We start from the raw sequence: 19,772 nt of genomic DNA, 5'->3' as shown, positions 1-19,772 counted from the left end.
AAAGATGCCAGCAGGGGCCGCTATCCCCACCTTTCGCAGGCAAAAGCCGCCAGAGGTCCGCGGTGGTGGGGGTGGGGTGCCGCGGCCGTAGGTGCGCGCGCAGCCCCCGCCGCGCGAGGCGCCAGCTCCAGGAGGGGCTGGGGCGTGGGGGCGTGGGGGCGGTGGGCTTGGCTGCGCGTTCCCGCAGCCCCGGTGGCGACTGGCTCGCGGACATCCCTTTCGAATCCGGTCCGGACCCGGGGGAAGGGGCCCGACTAGCCGAGACCGCTCGATTCTCTTCGACGTTCAGTCCCAAGCTCGTCTGTGCGTCCCCGGCGCGGTCCCGCATGTCTGGCCCAAGACGTCCCGGGGTTCTCCGCCGGGGGTTTCCATCCCGGCCGGGTCGCCGAGGCGCCTTCTTCCTTTTCTGCCCCTGGTTTACATGCTAATTGTGTCTGGGAAAAGTTCTTTAATTGGCAGAATGAGGCAGAGCAAACGAATTGTTTCACAGGCTGAACCAAATTAATTCCGGGTTTAGCTTCTTCCCTTGGAGAAACAAACAATTAAACTGCCTTGTTTGTTTTATGGATATATTGGAAATGCCCCACATCGACTTTCAAGATATGTTTTTAAAGGGAAATTATTTTCATTATTACTTGCATGTTTAATTTGCAGTAACGCTGAGCCAAGAAGCAAGAGATTAAATTTACGTAATTTAAAATTAGAGAATACAGGAAGAAAAGAATTTGAGTTAACTTTTTGCGTGGCTGAGAATTACCACCCAGAATCTTCCTGGCAAGGACTAGATCTGAAGTCTCTCCATCCAATTAGGCACCCGTCGTCCTGACCAGGTGAGATGACATTTCCACCTGCCAGGGGAGAGATGCTCCCGGGGAGCTGGCAGAAAAGCCAGCTATTGTGTCGCTCCCGAAGCCCTCGGGGGAGCACCTGTGGGGAGCTGCCCTGAGAAACCTCATGACGTCATTTCCCCTTCTGAGCTCCGCGGACTGACTCCCAGAAGTCTGCCTGAACTTTTAAGGAAAACCGCTGCCCTTCCAGAGCCTTTGAAGTCTGCTGTCTACCCTGTCCCTTCAGGGAAAAAAAGTTAATGGGAGTTAAAGAATCACCAAGCGTTAGGACTAGAAGAAACCCTGGACTGTTTAGTAGTTAAGTGGCCTGAAGTGGAGTGAGAACAGCGTTAGTCTCTGGGGGCCGGCTGTTTTTAGGTAACTTACTAGCTGGTGGTGACCTTGGGGGCAGTCACTTATTTTTCTGGAGCAGCGTACTCAGTTGTTAATGGGGACTCCCTATGACTTTCTTCCCAGGGATTGTGTGAATTAAATGAGATGGAGAGTGTAAACCGCGGGGGTGTAGAGATAAAGGTTAACTAGCATCTATAAAGTTTAACTAGCGTCATTGTCATCCTTGCCATCCTCCACTTCGAACCTCCCACCACCGTTTTACAGGGGTCAGACGGAGGCGGGGGAAAGAAGGGGCTGGCTTTGTGTCAGTGCTGGGAGCTAGCCCATCGTAACTCCTCTTCGGTGCTGAGAAGACCACGCCTGCTTTCCCCCACATCACCTGGAAAAAGTATGATGGAGGAAGAGGAAATGAAAAGGTGAACTCACTCAGGATTCTTTTAAAGATCCCATCTAGCTCTTTGATCTGACCTCTGCTTTACCACTGGCCTCCCTGGTGGCTGAGTGCTAAATAACTCACCGGTCAATGTGGGAGTGGTGGTTTCCATCCCTGGGTCTGGGAAGATTCCCCTGAGAAGGAAATGGCAGCCCTCTCCAGTACTCTTGCCTGGGAAGTCCCATGAACAGAGGAGCCTGGCGCGCTACAGTCTGAGGGGTCACAAAAGGCACACAACTTAGCGACTGGACTACAGCAGCTTTCCCACAGAATGGGGTAGTGAACTTGGAGGAAAGGTCTGCTGCTGCTTACTTACTGCTCAACTCCATGTGGGTGTTTCTGGAAGTTACATGAGGAGTGCAGTTTGTACAAACAGGCCGTTATCACAAAGTGAAGTTAGTATCATGAAGGGACGCTAGTGTCTTTGGTGCTTGTCAGACCATTCCTCCGTCTCCCCAGAACTCTCAGACCTTTGGAGGCCGTGCCCTGTGAATACGTCGGTACTATTGTCCACAGACCTTGTTTTACCCCACTTTTTAAAGATTTTGGCACCAGGCTTGCTGTCCTCTTATCTGTCCCCCCAGCTGTCACCATTCATGGCAGTGTGAGCACCCACCTAACCACTCCTCTGCTTTCTCAGCTTTTTGCCTTCCTCATCTACTCTGTCCTTTGGTCTTCCTCCCCTCTACCTCCCACTCCAGGACTTCATTATTATCAGAAAAGGCTCCAGGTTCTAAATCACTAATTCTGACATCCTCTCTTTTAAATCACAATGGACTCTCCTTCCAGCTTACTTGCCCACGCACCTCCCCACACTCACCCTAATTGCAGGAAGCCTTCTGCCATTCTTTCCATCCATCCAGTCCCTGCTTCTTTCATTCCCCTCTGTGTCCAGGAGAGCTTCATAATAACTGTCTCTCTGGTGAACGCTTTCAACTCCGTGACTCCTCTTTCTTTTGGTCACACCCATCTGAGTGAAAACCAGTCCTAAATTACAGAAATACCTTCCTTCTCTGCTCTTGCATCTGGCAGCTGAAACCTACTAGAAAAACATTCCAAGCACACGTCTAAGCAGTCTGTACACTCTGTCGTGAACCTGACTTGCTTCGTGAACCTGCTTCATCATCATCTTCCCTTTCTTTGAGTTAGTCTGTAAGTTTATCCCCTAATTGGATAGTTCACCCTCTGTGTCTTCTACTTCCCTGAAAAAGAGTCCATCGTGTGGATACTTCTTGCTTCTATACTTATCATCTCCTGCTTATCTCCTCTTAGGGTGGAGGCAGTTCCCTCCTCCAACCTGAAGCCAAACCCTCCACCTGTTTTCAGATCATTTACACAGTCTCAGAAATTCTGCCCCGCTCTCTCCATCTCTTCTGCAACTCCCCAACTGCGTGTAAACAGGCTTTAGTCTCTCTCATCTTAGAAACAAGCCTTCCTGGGGTCTTCTGTGCTTTTCAGTATTCTCTCCTCTCTTCCAAAGATGAAGGATTGTTGATGATCACTGTTGCCACTGTCTTCTCTCTCATTTATCCTTCCTGTCTGGCTTCTATTCCCAGCACTCCATTGCCATGACATTAAATCCAGTGGACATTTTAAAGTTTTCATTGTATTTGAAGTCTTAGCAGCCATGCATACCACCACTCCTTCCTTTGGGAAATAGCCTTTGCTCTCTCCTGGTTCTCCTCCTGCCTCTCTCCTTTTTTTTTTAAACTTTTGAGGCCATTGAAAGGTATAGAAAATTTTGAGGAATAATAAAACATTCCAGTTTTTACCATCCCAGAATTAGCAACTGTTCATATCCTTTCATATTTGTTTCTTGTCTTTATGGCAAGGAATAAAACATGGTGTATAAAGCTTAGCATCCATAGAATCAACACTGTCTTTCCACTTCTTCATATTACTCATGGTCTTGAGTTTCCTGTGCATGTTTAGAGTTCCTTTTCTATACTTATATATAGATCATATGTACCCAGAACCAATATATAGAGAAATATTTTTTGGTGGGGCTTTCCCCCAAATTAACACAAATAATATCCTGTTCACTCTTGTCCTCCACATTGTAGCTAAAGCGATCTGGGAAAGTTGCATATCTGATTACATCACTCCCTGGCTTAAACACTGTGAGGTCCCAAAACCTTAATAGGACCTTCAAGCATGTACTTGACTCACTTCTAGCCTACTTCTCTGGTCTCATATCTCTGCAGGCTCCCATCCCCTTCTTCCCTCTACAGCATCACTGGTGTGGAAAGTTCCAAGCTGCTTTGTAACTACACACCTACTCTGCAACACCATCATCTTCCCCTCTTTACCTGGCTAACTCCTACCCATCCTTCAAATTTCAGCCCAAATGTTTCTTGCTCGAAACAGACTTTCCTGATACTCCAGAATGCATCATAACCCCTCCACTATGTGTTATTAAAGTACCCTGCCCAATCAGTCTATCTATCACAGCTAGAGGTAATTTTTGGTCCAGTAGCTTATTGAATGCTTCTCTTTCCTGTCAGATCACAAACTCCTTGAGTCATAGGACTACATATCTTTCATTTCTCTTATACCTCTAGCACCTAGCAGACAGTAGGGGCCTGGTACCTAAAAGACAGGGTGAATTAGTGAAAGCAGTGAGTTCTTTTTCAGGGATTCAGTTGGAAAAGAAATAGATGGTTGGATGGGACCACTTTTAAGCACCACTTAAAAAGGGGGGAAAAAAACCTAGAAAAGTATTTTGAGATTTCAGTTCTCAAGATGAACAAAATCTAGGCTTTCCCCCATCATAGAACTTTCAGTGTATAGTGTCTGACTTGTTTTTTGAATGAGGATAAAAGGGTTTACAGATGTGAGTGATGAGTAAATACCACAGTTACAAAACAAGATGCTTGAAAATGAGCTGCAATAAGAATAGAAATGTAACCCTGAAAGACCACTGGTGGGATGAGATAAAACTGTAGTTTGAATCCCCTGGGGACGATGTAAGACCATCTCTGGGGACCGCTGTCCCAGCAGGCTGGAGTCTGCTAACAGTGATTTACTGTCTGCACATCGTGAATAGCTTCACGGGTGGCACCCTCTCTGTGGGAAACAATTGTGCCACTGTCCCGGAGGGCCGCTTGACCTCCATTCCCTCCTGATATCAAATCATTGTTTGGGAAGTGAAGAGAATGGTAGATTAGAAATAAGGCCATGAATGAACAATAAATGTTAAGTAAACCAGAACTCTGTTTTTTTCCCCTCACAAGAGCTCTTTACATTTAATCGAAGTGTTTAGTCATGTAACACAGAGCCAAAGCTATGTCTGACCTTATTTTCGTCTTGCTGTTCTAACCTAACTTCTTTTAATTGTCCCTCCTCCTACCGTTTAGATTTTAAAAAGTATCTGCTTAAATATGAGTTTGTTTAAAAATTCAGTTCGCTAAGTGTAATTTAAAATTTTCATAACCAGATAAACCAGGTGATGAAATACCACTTTGAAATTTGCTGTTTAGCCAAAAGAATGATGAAAAGTAAAATATACTTATTTTCTGAGAATTGTTTTCAAAACCTTTGCTTCCAGGTAGTGGAAGCGCTGCACTGGCCTGTGCTTAGCTTAATATCAAATTATTAATAGGTTCGAATTCACTCCAAATCTAGTTTTTAGATTATGTGAGAAAACACTGAATTGATATCAACGGAAAGATTTTTTTCCAGGCTGTTTATGATGAATGTGTATTTAAGATAAATTTTATAAACTAGAGAGATGGAGACAACCAAGGGTATTTTGTTTGTTTTAACATCAAAATCTTAAAACAGAAGACAGCTGTTTTAAATGTCAAACTTAGGCTGGATAATTGCAGACAATGAAAGCACTTTAAAAAAATGATATACGTGGGTCTAAAGTAGATTTTTAAATGAAGTATAAAAAAATGATGTCTTTGAATACAAAATGACCCTCCGAAAACTCCTCTATACTTATAAAATATAAGCATGGTTTCCTAAAGTCTTAAGCTGACTTTGGATTTTGTACCTGGGCAAGTGTCTAGTTAATGGTCCTATAAAACACTGACAACATGTAACTAGCTATATTTACTAATGTTTTCAGAGATAAGTTTTTGGTGGAAATGAGCTTAAATATTACCTTTTAAAATAAATAGCATACTGTTCAGCACATCCCCAACGTTTCAAATGCCTCAGTCACAAGGTACTAGAGCTTAATTGGTACTTCAGAATTTAAGACAAGTGGAACAATTGATGTCATGTTCTTTGTGAAACTTCTTAAATATACCTTTATTCATAACCAAGTGCTTATTAATTTAAACTAGAATGCTCCATTTTAACATTTGAACTGAAAACCTACCCATCCGTTTTCTTAAAAAATATTGTGTCATGAACTGTATTATTAAGACTTCTGAAAAACACACACGTCGATTTCCTAGCTCCTCTCCCTTTCTCTCCATGCTTCAAAGCGATTGAGTCATTTCCTTTCTCCAAATGGCCCTTTACAGCCTCTTTCTTGTTTAAGCAAACTTTTGAAAGGCCCTAACTCTCCTTTCCTCCTCCCCATTTCTGTACCCTTCTCTACCCTGTGAACAAGATTGCAAGCACAGATTTTTGTATTATTACAACCCAGTGTCAACATCATTCTGTCAGAGTCCCTTGCCCTGGGCAGTTATCCCTTTTGCCTTGAATTAGTCTATCTCAGTTGGTAAAGAATCCACCTACATTGCAGGAAACCCTAGTTTGATTCCTAGGTCGGGAAGATCCCCTGGAGAAGGGAACAGCTACCCACGCCAGTATTCTGGCCTGGAGAAGTCCATGCCAGTAAGGCATGTTACTGTCCATGGGGTCTCAAAGAGTTGGACATGACTGAGCGCCTTTCACCTTCTCTTTTCTTTAGTCAATACATTTTCTGGTCACTTTTTTGGGAGAAGGAGAGGAGAAAGCTGTGTAGCTATTTTTCTTGTAAAACACTCCATGTAAACTGTAATGATAATATTACCTAATATTAATAGTAATATAATAATGTTGTATGGTAGTATGGACCCACTCACGTGGAGGAGAGTCATCCTTGTGCTCTCAGGTTTCTATCGATGCGTTATTGAAGGATGGTGAATCGGATGCTGTGATGCCTTTGTTATCAGCTTGCTCCCTGAAGATCGCATTAGGTCATCATCATCCTTCCAGCTGCTCAGGCCAAGCAACTGAGAGTCATCTCGACTCCTCTCGTTCTCCCATGTTTTTCACCCGGTTCATCAGCAGATCTTGTTGGCTCTGCCTTCAGAATATATCCAGAGTCTGACAACTTCTCCTCTGCTCCATTATCACACTGGTCCATGCCACAATCATTTTCATCTGGAGTCTCCTCTTAACTGGTCATCCCACTCCTGAATGTGCTATTCTCTGTACCCTACAGTCTCGTCTCCATGTGGCCATCAGAAAGATCCATTAAGTTAATGTCTTCAGTAAAGTCTTGTCACTCCTCTGCTCCAAGCCATCCAGTGGTTTCTCTCCCACCTCCTCAGGGTGAAAGTCAAAACCCATGCATGGTGGTCTGCTCTCTACCTGTCCCCCTCATCTCCTCTTAGCCTCCTCTCTCCGTCCACATCTTGCCGTATGCTCATTGCTCCTCCAGAAGCACTGTTTCTTAATATACCCCTGTGGTCACTCCTTCACCTTCTTCAGGTCTTTGCTCAAATGCCAGGCGTCCGTGACCACCATATATAATGTTACAAATCCTCAACCTTTTATACTTCCTCTGATACCCCTTACCTACATCATTTTCCTCATGGCCCTTATTGCCCTGGGACCCTGTATGTATTTACCTATTGGTTTAATGTTCCTTGGGTTTCCCTGGTGGCTCAGATGGCAAGGAATCTGCCTGCAATGCAGGAGACCTGGGTTCAATCCTTGGGTTGGGAAGATTCCCATGGAGGAGGGCATGGCAACCCACTCCAGTATTCTTACCTGGAGAATCATCGTGGACAGAGGTGCCTGGGGGGTTACAGCCTATAATGTCGAAAAGAGTCGGACACAACTGATGACTAACACTTAGTGTCTATTTCTTGCCACTCAGACTAAACTTCACTAGGGCAGGAACAGACTTTCATGTACCAGTGTATCCCCAGCACTTACAACAGTGCCTGCCAATCCCTAGAAATGAAATACTTATTTGTTGAGTAACTGAATGAATAGCCACAGCTTACCAGGTGTATTGTCATCATGTTAGAACCACTGGTTGCAGGGACTATACTAGGCAACTTTTAAAGCAAAGTGAGTAGGTCTCTTTGGAGAAATGCTTCCAAATACACAGTTCCCTTTAGCAGTTTCTCTGTCTAATGTTACAGTAGGCAGCACTTGGTACATTTTTGTTTTTTGCCCTTAATACAGTGCTGCTGTTTGGTGGTCAGAGTACACGTAGGGCATGCTGAGCTAGAAGGTTCTGAATGAGAAATACCTGGTATGATGATGAGGCTGTTTCTGGCTACTACTTGCTGGTTGCTTCAGATGATCACTTTCAAAGGCCAAGAGGTAAAGGATAGCTGGCCTCACATCACAGCCTCCCTGTGGGCCTTAGTATTAGCTTGGGCGGCCATAATAAAATATCACAGATGTCTTAAACAATAAAAGTATGTTTTCTCCTGATTCTGGAGGCTAGAAATCTGAGATCAAGGTTCTGGCTCGTTTGGTTTCTGTTGAGGATTCTCTTCCCGGCTTGCAGATATTTCCCTCTCGCTGTGTCCCTGCATGGCCTTTCCGGGGGATGAGTGAGCAGAGAACAGAGACAGTGAACTCTCGTGTCTCATCTTATGAAGACACTAATCCTATTGGGTCAGGGTCCCAATCTTATGACCTCATTTAACCTGAGTTACCTCTTTACTCCAAATACAGCTCCACTGAGGGTTAGGGCTTTAACAAAGGGACTCGGGGGGAACACAAGTATTTAATTCCTAAAAACCTCCCTTTCAGGTTTAGCTGAATTCTAGGGAATTTCATGCTTACTGTCTTCCAGGCAGGCTTATATAAAGGAGTGCCCTTGGGTTTTGGGCTCATGTTTTAAGAAGTTCTCACATGATCTTTTTAAATTGTCTTCAAATAATGTCCATAGACATACATATACCACATGCATAAAAATAATCATTTGCATTAAAATATTAATCAGTTCAGTTCAGTCACTCAGTCATGTCTGACTCTTTGTGACCCCATGAACCACAGCACGCCAGGCCTCCTTGTCCATCACCAACTCCCGGAGTTTACCCAAACTCATGTCCGTTGAGTCGGTGATGCCATCTAACTATCTCATCCTCTGAAATCCCCTTCTCCTCCTGCCTTCAATCTTTCCCAACATCAGGGTCTTTTCAAATGATTCAGCTCTTTGCATCAGGTGGCCAAAGTGTTGGAGTTTCAGCTTCAACATCAGTCCTTCCAATGAACACCCAGGACTGATCTCCTTTAGGATGGACTGGTTGGATCTCCTTGCAGTCCAAGGGACTCTCAAGAGTCTTCTCCAATACCACTGTTCAAAAGCATCAATTCTTCTGTGCTCAGCTTTCTTTATAGTCCAGCTCTCACATCAATATGTAACTACTGGAAAAACCATAGCCTTAATATGTATATGTATATAAGAATATATACTGTATTAAATATATATAATGCTATTTATTATTTTACTTTATTGAACCTCATTAATTTACTATATTAGTTTCAATGTACAACATAGTGATCCCATATTCTTATACCATGTACTCAATTTAAAGTTAATATAAAATATTGGCTATATTCCCTGTGCTGTACATATATCCTTGTAGTTTATTTTATATGTAGTCGTATGTATCTTTTAATCCCCTACCCCGTCCTGCCCCTCCCCCTTCCCTCTCTACACTGATAACCCCTGGTTTGTTTTCTGAATTGGTAAGTTTGTTTTAGTTTTATTATATTGACTAATTTGCTTCATTTTTGATATTCAACATACAAATAATAACATATAGTGTTTGTCTTTCTGTGTCTGACTTATTTCACTGACCATAATACCTACCAGATCCATGTTGTTGCAAATGGCAAATTTTCATTGTTTTTTCTGACTTGTTAATATTCCATTACATATATATGTCACAGGTTCTTTATGTATTCATCTGTTGATGGACACTAAAGTCACTTCCATATCTTGGCTATTGTAAATAATGCCGCTATGAACATTGGGTGCATGTCTTTTCAAATTAGTGTTTTTGTTTTCTTTGAATCTATACCTAGGAGTGGAAATGCTCGATCATATGATAGTCCTATTTTCAGTTTTTGAGGAGGCTTTATACCATTTTCCATAGTGGTTGCACCAATTTAGATCCATACCAACAGTGTACAAAGGTTCCTTCTCTGTATCCTCACCAACATTGATAATTTATGGTCTTTTTGAAGATAGCCATTTTAACAGGTGTGAGCTGATATTGTATGGATGTGAGAGTTGGACTATAAAGAAAGCTGAGTGCTGAAGAATTGATGCTTTTGAACTGTGGTGTTGGAGAAGACTCTTGAGAATCCCTTGGACTGCAAAGTGATCCAACCAGTCCATCCTAAAGGAGATCAGTCCTGGGTGGTCATTGGAAGGACTGTTGCTGACGCTGAAATTCCAATACTTTCGGCCACTTGATGTGAAGAGCTGACTCATTGGAAAAGACCCTGATGCTGGGAAAGATTGAGGGCAGGAGGAGAAGGGGATGGCAGAGGATGAGATGGTTGGATGGCATCATCGACTCGATGGACATGTGTTTGGGTAGACTCCGGGAGTTGGTGATGGACAGGGAGGCCTGGCGTGCTGCGGTTCATGGGATCGCAAAGAGTCGGACACGACTGAGCGACTGAACTGAACTGAACTGAGCTGATATTTCATTTTGGTTTTGATTTGCCTTTCTTTAATAATTAGTGATGTTGAATAATTTTTCATTTGCCTGTTGCCATCAGTATGTCTTCTTCAAAAAACTAGCTTTTCAGGTCTTCTGCCCATCTTTTTTTTTTCAATTGAGTTGTATGAGCTGTTTCTGTATTTGGATATTAACCCCTTTTTGGTCCTGTCAATAGCAAATATTTTCTCCCATTTAGTAGGCTGTCTTTTAATTTTGTCAGTGGTTTTCATCACTGTGCAAAAGCTTTTAAAGTTTAATTGGGTCCTATTTGTTTATTTTTGCTTTTTTCCCCCTTTCCCTTCAATTGTTGTTGTTCAGTCACTCGGTTGTGTCTGACTCTTTGTGACCCCATGGACTACAGCACACCAGGCTTCCCTGTCCTTCACTTTCTCCTAGAATTTGCTCAAATTCAGTGTCCATTGAGTCAGTGATGCCATCTAACCATCTCATCCTCTGTCACCCCCTTGTCCTCCTGCCCTCAATATTTCTCAGCATCAGAGTCTTTCCCAGTGAGTCGGTCTTCAGAGAAGGAGGTCCTGGTAATTTTTCAATTTATGTCGAAAAGTGTCCCATGTTTTCTTCTAGGAAATTTATGGCTTCTGGTCTTGCATGTATGTCTGGTCGTGGGTCTCTTTGGGTTCATCTTGTTTGGGGCCCTCTGTACTTCCTGTATCTGGATGTCTTTGGGTTTGAGAAGTTTTCAGCCATAATTTAATCAAAGACATTTTCAGTGTCTTACCTCTTCTTCTTTTGAGACCCTTAATAGGTGAATTTTAGTATGATGTTGACATAGAGGCCCTTTTAAGTATCTTTGTTTTTACAAATCTGTTTTCTTCTTACTGCTTTGAGTGATTTTCATTGTTCTGTCTTCCAGATCACTTATGTGTTCTTCTTCCCCTGTTCTGCTGTTTGTTTCTTATAGTGTGTTTTCCATTTCGGGTATTGTATTCTTCAGCTCTGACTGTTTCTTTTTTATATTTCATAGTCCTTTGTTACAATTTTCATCTGTTCATCTATTTCTTTCTCAAATTCAGTTAGTATTCTCATTATGAATGCTTTGAACTCTTTATCTGGTAAATTATTCATCTGTTTCATTAATTGTCTTTAGGGTTTTTTTTTTCCTTTTGTTTATAGCAAATCCTATGTTTCCTTATTATGTTTAACTTTCTCTATCTCTATGAAATTAGGGGAACCAGTTACTTAGCCCTGTCTTGAAGGGACGTCCTTGTGAGGGAACGTTCCTATGAAGTCTGTCTGCCCAGTGGCTGTGGTGGGAAAGCTGGGTCTGAGTTGAACACAGGTCTTGTCTTTCCCTGGGTGTGCTGGCAGTTACTGCCTTGGTGGGAGGTGGGGCTGGAGGTGGAAGGGTAGTGCCAGGGCCAGGTATGAACCAGGTCTTCTCCTGCCCTCGGTGGCTATCAGTGCCCTGTTAGGGGCAGGGAAGAGCTCAAGATGCTGGAAGAGCAGCCCTGAGGGTCAGGTCAGAGCTGATCCTGTTCCTGTGAAGTGTGTATTCCCCCATCTCGAGGCAGTGGTCCTTTTGCCCCAGAGGGAAGCAGCGCTGAAGCCTGAGGACCCAGAGCAGGTGCCAGATGTGATCCAGGGAGCCTGCTGGGCTGGTCTCGGTGTGCCAGTCAAAGTTCCAGATGCCTCCTCATCCACTGCCTTCGTGAACAGCAGTACTGGCTGGCCTTGCATGTTCAGAGGCAGAACTGGATCTGAGCCAGCTCTGTCTCCCCTGAGTTTGTGCTCCTCCTCGCAATGGCAGCCTTCACCCTGGTGGGGGGTTGTAAGCTAGAGCTAGAGGGGCCAGGACAGGTGCTGGGATGGTTTCAGGAAACCAGCTAGAGCTCAGGAAGTGTCAATCTGCTTCCTCAGCCTTGTTTCTGGGAATAAAGCAGCATATGAGCACTCTTCACAAGTTCTCTTACAGCCCCCCTGTGAGCTCCCCTCGTTTTCAGACCAACTAAGGGGACTTGTCTTCCCAGGGTCAGCCCCTAGGGCTGGCGTGCCCACTCTGTGGCCCTGGGGAGCGTCTCTGAGTCTGTGTAATCCCCTCCTTTTCTGTGTCCATTCCAAGGAGCGAGGTTCCTGTGGTCAGTCACTTCTCTTCCCTTCCTCCTTGACTCTGTGTGGATTTTTCTTTACAACCTTGGTGGCAAAAGAGTCTTTCTTCCAGTCTCTAGTTTGTTTTCAGTGAGAATTGCTCTATGGGTAAATGTATCTTTTTAGCTTGTATTTTTTGATTGAAGTATAGATGATTTGCAGTATTTCAGGTGTACAGCAAAGTGATTCAATTATTCATATTATTTATTCTTTTAAAGATTATTTTCCATTGTAGGTTATTACAAGATATTGAATATAGTTCCCTGTGCTATATGGTAAGTCCTTGGTGTTTATTTTAAATACAGTAGTGTGTATCTGTTAGTTGAAATTACAAATTTGTCCCTTTCCCAGGTGGTGCTGGTAGTAAAGAACCTGCCTGCCAATGCAGGAGACATAAAAGATGTGGGTTCGATCCCTGGGTCAGGAAGACCCCTGGAGGAGGGCATGGCAACCCACTCCAGTATTCTTGCCTAGAGAATCTCATGGACAGAGGTGCCTGGTGGGCTACAGTCCACAGGGTTGTAAAGAGCTGGACACAACCCAAGTGACTTAGCACACATGCATACTCTTCCCCCTTGGGTAACTATAGCTTCGTTTTCTGTGTCTCCGGTGGATGGATTTTTGATGTGTCTGTGGGGGAGGTGAGCTCTGCAAACTTGATCTCTTCCCTCTATGTTGTTATTTTACAAATTAAATATTCACACAGTGCTTATGAGCCTGGTTTAGCACGCCTTATCTTTTGGTGTATGGAGCATCTAGCCTCTATCAGCATCAGAGGGGCTGCCTTTTAGATTTGGGGGAACTGTATCCACCATGCTGGCCATCTCTATTACTCTTAGTTGTCATCCAAATATTGGCTCTTCCTTCCAGCATTTCTTTCTTGGGCCTTAGTGGGTGGGTCTCCCCTCCTCTCCTCCCATCCATATTTCCCTTTATTGTCCTTGTCTCATTCCAGGACTTCTGCAGAATGAGCAGTGCCCCTGTGTTCTCAGCCTCTTCAGTGACTAATCTTTCCACCTCTGGTTCTCCCCTAATATGGCATACCATATGCTTAAAGGCCGTTCTTAGGTTTCAGGGTAGAGCCCCAAACATACAGAGGTTCCCCCCAAACTGATCATCCCCCAGGGTGAGGTTAACAGGGGAGCCTCTGAATTAACGCTGAAGCCTGGATTCTATAAATGAGGGCCTCTGTGAGAGGGGGAGAAAGCCTGGGGAGAGAGCCTAGGTGGTAAAAGAGCCCTGCGGTGGGACCCAGGACACCTAGGTGACCCCAGAGATCCTGAGCGTTAGTGTTTTAAATCTGGGATAGATACCTGAAATTTCCGAGCGAAAGTGCCTCTCACGAAAAGGCCCTTGGACAGTGAACATGGCAAGATGCTCGCAGTGTCCTGAGGGAGCGGGGGTGTTGGGACCTGGAGCTGGGGTGACTATGGCAGGATCTGGGGCTGGGTCACATATCCCCTGGGATCTAGCTGTGTGTGGGGATCAAGGTGCTTTCCTCCTCAGGCTGGCAGCAAAGACATTTTCCAACTTGCCTCGATGATGCATTTGGGACAGAGTCTATTTTTGAAAGTAAACAAGAAAGTCCCGATCATGGAAAAGAGAAGTGAATCTAACAACACACACAGTTTAAAAAGGGGAAAACTGGGGCATCATGAAAGCAGCAGGTCTGAAATCTTCCTCTGTTGTAGAGCACTGGTCTTGCTGGAGACTTTTCTAAGAGCTTTGTGGGTACTAGCCCATTTTGTCTTTATAATAATTCTAATATCTGAATAGTGTTATTATCCCCATTCTACAGATGAAGCAAAGAGACCAGTGGAAACATGGCCAGTGTCTTGTAGCTATGATGTGGCTGAGGCAGCATTCAGAGCCAGGCCTTTGGTGGCAGCCACCAGCTTCACTCTGGGCAGTCAGGCCAAGAAAGGGTGTGAGTTACATGCAGCTGGTTCCTTGTGTCAGCCCTTGCGAGAAACACATGGAGGTCCAAAACATCCTTGAGGTGTGTGGTGTTTAATGCTGCTGCTAACTTGATGAAATAGGGCCTGATTGTAACTTGTGTCATCTTCTGGTGAATCTACTACCCCTAACACCATTTCAGAAAATTGTTTAAATGTGTGCTCAGTCAATCAAAACTAAATTAGAGGAAAATCTTAATTGTAAAAGAAATAAAGCAGGGTTTTTTTTATTTATAGTGATTTATAGGGATTTTTTGATTGATAGAAACATTGGTGTCCTTTTGAGAGGCACTGATATTTTAGTCGACTCTCAATTCAGGTTTAATGTTTAGCCTTACTGAAGTGTCACCTGCTTAACCTGTGTTAGTTGCATGAAGAGTGGATGCACCCTGGGCTCTGTACTTCTAAGGGTGTGGTCTTGTTCTTCTGGGCCGTGTTGGGAATGTCGTTATACACCAGTGCATTTCCCTCTTGAGCTGCATCCAGAAATAGTGAGGCACAAAAGTGTTTTCTCTTTTTAGAACTTGAGCTTCTAACAAAAAGAGTCAAGTCTCTACACTCGAACAACTGGCTGTCCATTTAGACAATAGTAGCATTAGTTCCTACCTTACACCACTTTCAAAAATAAATTTGAGATGGATTAAAGATCTAAAAGAAAAAAATACACAAATGTCAGCTGGATGAGCATGTAAGAGAACATGACTGTGATCTTGGGACAGAAAAGGGCTTCTATGGCCCTAAGAGCAAGACCTCTAAGGGAAAAAATCAGAAATTTTGACCATATTCAAAGTATATAAATTAAAAGGCAAATGGCAAATTGGGAGACAGTATCTGCTTCTAACTAACAGAAAAGAATATAGTACATTTAAAGGAGCCAGACAAATTGAGAGTAAGAAAGTGATAAATAATTTGATAAGAAGAAATGGACAAAACACATAAAAAAGCAGAACTTTGGAAGGAATGCAATTGGCCAATATATATCCCAGAGGATGCTCGACTTCACATTAATCGGGGAAGTACAAATTTAAACAATAAGATAACTTTGTACTCATCTGCTTGGCAGAGAATATTAAAGTTTGATACTCTCACATGGTGACAAGTATGTTCAAGCAGCCTCATAAATTACTAGTAAGAATGTAAATTAGGATAGCTGCCTTGGAGGACTGTTTGACAGTGTCTATTAAAATTGATAATGTGTATATTCCATGATCCAGCAGTTCAGCTTCTGGGTATCTCTGCTAGAGAAATATTCATTCACCTTTGTGCACAGAGAGGCAGGTACAAAAGTTTTTATTGCAGGGTAGTCTGTAATCGGGAAAATATCCTAGAAACAACTTAAGTGTTTATCAGTATGGTGGCAGTTATTTAAAATAGCTGATAGGATCATGCAGCAATTAAAAATAGTAGCTAGCTACTTGTATACCACTCTGAGAATTCACCCAGGCATATTTTACAAAAAACAAGTTGAAGAGGTCTACATACAAGATTTAAAAACTGGTCAGAATTAATGGCTCAGAGGGTAAAATGTCTGCCTGCAGTGCGGGAGACCTGGGTTTGATCCCTGGGTCGGGACGATCCCCTGGAGAAGGAAATGGCAACTCACTCCAGTATTCTTGCCTGGAGAATCCCATGGACAGAGGAGCCTGGTAGGCTACAGTCCACAGGGTCACAAAGTGTCAGACACGACTGAGCAACTTCACTTTCTTTCTTTATAAAACCTGTAAGTCTATAGATTTTTTTTTTTTTTTTTAAAGAAAACAGTCTAGAATGTCCTTGTACCTGAGAACTGATAATAGAAGACATAATTGGGGAAGAAGCATTTAGGTGTGGGATGGAGGGGATGAGGTTATTATGAATTGAATGTCCGTGTCCCCAAAATTTATATGCTGAAGCCCTAACCCCCAGGGCGGCTATATTTGGAATTAGGAAATAATTAAGGTAAATTGAAGCCATAAAGGCAGGGCCTACTTTTATGGGATTAATGTCCTTGTAAGAAGAGACAGGTGGCTCAGTGGTAAAGAATTCACCTGCCAATGCAGGAGCTGCAGGAGATGTGGGTTTGATCTCTGGGTCAGGAAGATTACCTGGAGGAAGAAATTGCAGCTCATTCCAGTGATCTCGCCTGGAGAATCCTGTAGACACAGGAGCCTGGTGGGCTATAGCCCAAGGGGGTCACAAAAGAGTGGCTGAGCATGCACGCCAGAAGAGACCCCAGAGAGCTGCCTGGTGTCCCCACCCTCACCTCCTCCCTCTCTGTGCCTTCACCGTGTGAGAACAGTCTGAGAAGGCGGCCCTCTGCAAGTCGGAAGAAGAGAGATCACCAGAAGCCAAACCCTGTAAACCCTGTAGGAACCTTGATCTTGGACGTCTAGCCTCCAAACTCTGAGCAAATAAGTGATTTCTTTTTAGGCCACTCAGTCTGGTATTTTGTCATGGCAGCTCAAGTTGACTAAGACAGTTGTTTTAGGCTCAACTGACATGTTAGCTGTAATGTTCTAATATTTTAGAATAAGGATGTATTAACGTATTATATCTGTAATTAAAACTTTGACTTTTAAAGCTGAAGTATAGTTGATTTATAATGCTGTGTTAGTTTCAGGTGTATAGCACAGTGATACAGATAGATATTGAATATAGTTCCCTGTGCTTTGCAGTAGGATTTTGTTGATTTTCTATTTTATATATAGTAGGTGAAACATTGACTTTTTTTTTTAATCTAATTTTTTAAACTTTTTATTTTTTATTGGAGTATAGCTGATTAACAAATACTGTTGTGATAGTTCCAAGTGAACAGTCAAGGGACCCAGCTATCCATATACATGTATCCATTCTCCCCAGGCTCCTCTGTCCATGGGATTTCCCAGGAAAGAACACTGGAGTAGGAGGAACATTTCCTCCTCTCGAGGTTCTTCCCGACCCAGGGATTTAACCTGGATTTCCCTCATTGCAGGGGGATTCTTTACTGTCTGGTCACCAAGAAAGTTCAACTGAGTGACTAACATTCTCCCCAAAAGTCCCCTCCCATCCAGGCTGCCACATAGTTCCACGTGCTATATAAAACACTGATTTTTTAGAGGCAATTCTTTCCCTCTTCACCTGTAACTGCCCTTCTCTCCTCACCACCTTCTTCTGTATCACCTTAATACTGATGGCCAACATTTATTTCATCTCAGTATGTGGCAGGCACTCAGTAAATATTTTATATATTATCTCATTTAATCCTCACAAAACTCCCTATGAGAAAATTGAGATAATTATTCTTAAATCACAGAATTTCGTCACTAAATTTTATTTATTGTAAAACAATATTTTATCAACATCGCAAAAAACTTAGACAAACTAGTTTTCCATTACCCTCCACTGTAAACAAAACATGGTTTCCATTTGTAGGTAAGGTATTTCTTTCTAGGCTTCATCTATATGCTTATATGTCTTCCGTTGTCACTAAAGGGTTATATAATTTTGTACATACCTTCTTTCACTTATCAGACTTGTTATATATGCTTCATATTGTCACTTTAATGGCTTCTCAATATTTCATTCAATTGGAATTATGTCGTGTTGGAATTTACTTATCTGTTCCCCTGTGGTTGACATCTAAGCCTTTTCCAGCTTACCATAGATAATGTTGAGTAAACATTTTCACACAGTGCATTTTTAAACTTGAGTTGGTTCTCTTGGATAAGTTCTCAAAGGCATTGCTAAGGGCCAAATGATACAAGCAGTTTTTATTCTTATTGATTAAAATTGTTCAATAGCTTTCCAAAGCCTTGTGCCAAGTAATGATGGCCCCAGCAACGCACAATATACCAGGTTCACCTCAGTATTGTTGGCAACAGCTGGCATCATTTCAAGTTTTCTGCTGATGTAATCAGTTGAGGAGCTGCTCAAGTCTTTGAAGACTACTTGGTGAGCTGATTAAAAATTCTTAAGTTGCATAAAAGCCCAAGGATTATTTTTCCCAGCTCAGCATCCATGCCCTTTCTCTAGGAACAGCACCCTGAGTTCCTCTGCTTTCTCAGGCCACGTGGTTTGATGGCACCTCCCCATCTTCAGATCCAAAAATCAGCACGTGACAGTGTGCATCCACGGACATCTTCTCTCACATGCATACCTGCAGAGGAATGGGTTCAACAAAAGGCAAGCAGAGCCAGGAAGAATAAGTGAGGTTAAGTCCTGGTGACAGTGTTTAAGCCCCTTGGTCAGCTGGCCTTGACACCAGATTCTCCTCGGATTTGGGGTCATTGTAGAGAACTTGTGAATTGCAAAGGGTCCCCAGCCAAAGCAAGGAAGGGGGGCAAAGTCCATTTTGTGGGTCTGGGAGCCAGGCGGCATCTACCGAGAGGAAGGGGCATCTTGGTTGTTGTTGCTGTTTTCACACACAGGCCTGTCGAGCCACATCCTCACGCAGGAGTCCCTCTTTCCATTTCTCGGGAGGTGCTTAGTGGGCTGTCAGTAGCTCTGCGGTTAGTTATGTGAACCAGTAAATCTCCCCTTTTATTTAAGTCCGTTTGAGGTCTGCCTCTGTCACTTGAAACCCAACTAACCCTGGTTAATATATCAGGTCAAGGGACTTTTAAAACTGGGATAGACCTTAAAAGTTGCTGAGTAACTGCAGGTACTTTACAGATGAAATGATAGGGAGTTTAGTAACTTGCCCCAAGTCACTATGGGCAGGTGGCAGGCCACTTCCTAGCGACAGTGTGTTAACACCACAGTGGGAGTGGTGGGCCAGCACTGAAGACCTGATCCCCAAGTAAGCGTTCTTTACAACTCAGTATATGGCCCCTGTGTTTACTTCCTGCAATGCTATTTTATGAGCTTGAGTTTGAGAGCCCAGCCCTTCAGGAGCGCTTAGCTCCCCTGGGCTACCCTACCCACCGCATTGCTAACCCAGGTCAGTGTCGGCCTCTGGTTTATGGCTTTGTGTTCCACCTACCTCTCCGTGGCATAAAGATCAGAAAAACAGGATGTGATTCAGTCAGTTTATTACTGGAAGGTGCCAGAACGCTATGAATGCTATGCCTAGTAAAATTAAACAGTTGTACTCTTGAACCTACGATTTAAAGAAATAAATACATTTAGATATATTTGCACCTATCCTTTAGCTGCTATTAAATACTGTTTAATTTGTGTGTGGTCTTTTCGAAGGTCTAAGTGAAAAGGTCCTCACAGGTCCTTTCAGACTCATAGATAAAGTCTTAGAGGGAACTTCCTCTTGGTCTGTGCCCAG

This window comes from Odocoileus virginianus, chromosome 3 (genome assembly GCF_023699985.2).
Source record: "Odocoileus virginianus isolate 20LAN1187 ecotype Illinois chromosome 3, Ovbor_1.2, whole genome shotgun sequence".
Lineage (NCBI taxonomy): Eukaryota > Metazoa > Chordata > Mammalia > Artiodactyla > Cervidae > Odocoileus > Odocoileus virginianus.
Note: the sequence above shows the minus strand (reverse complement) of the source record.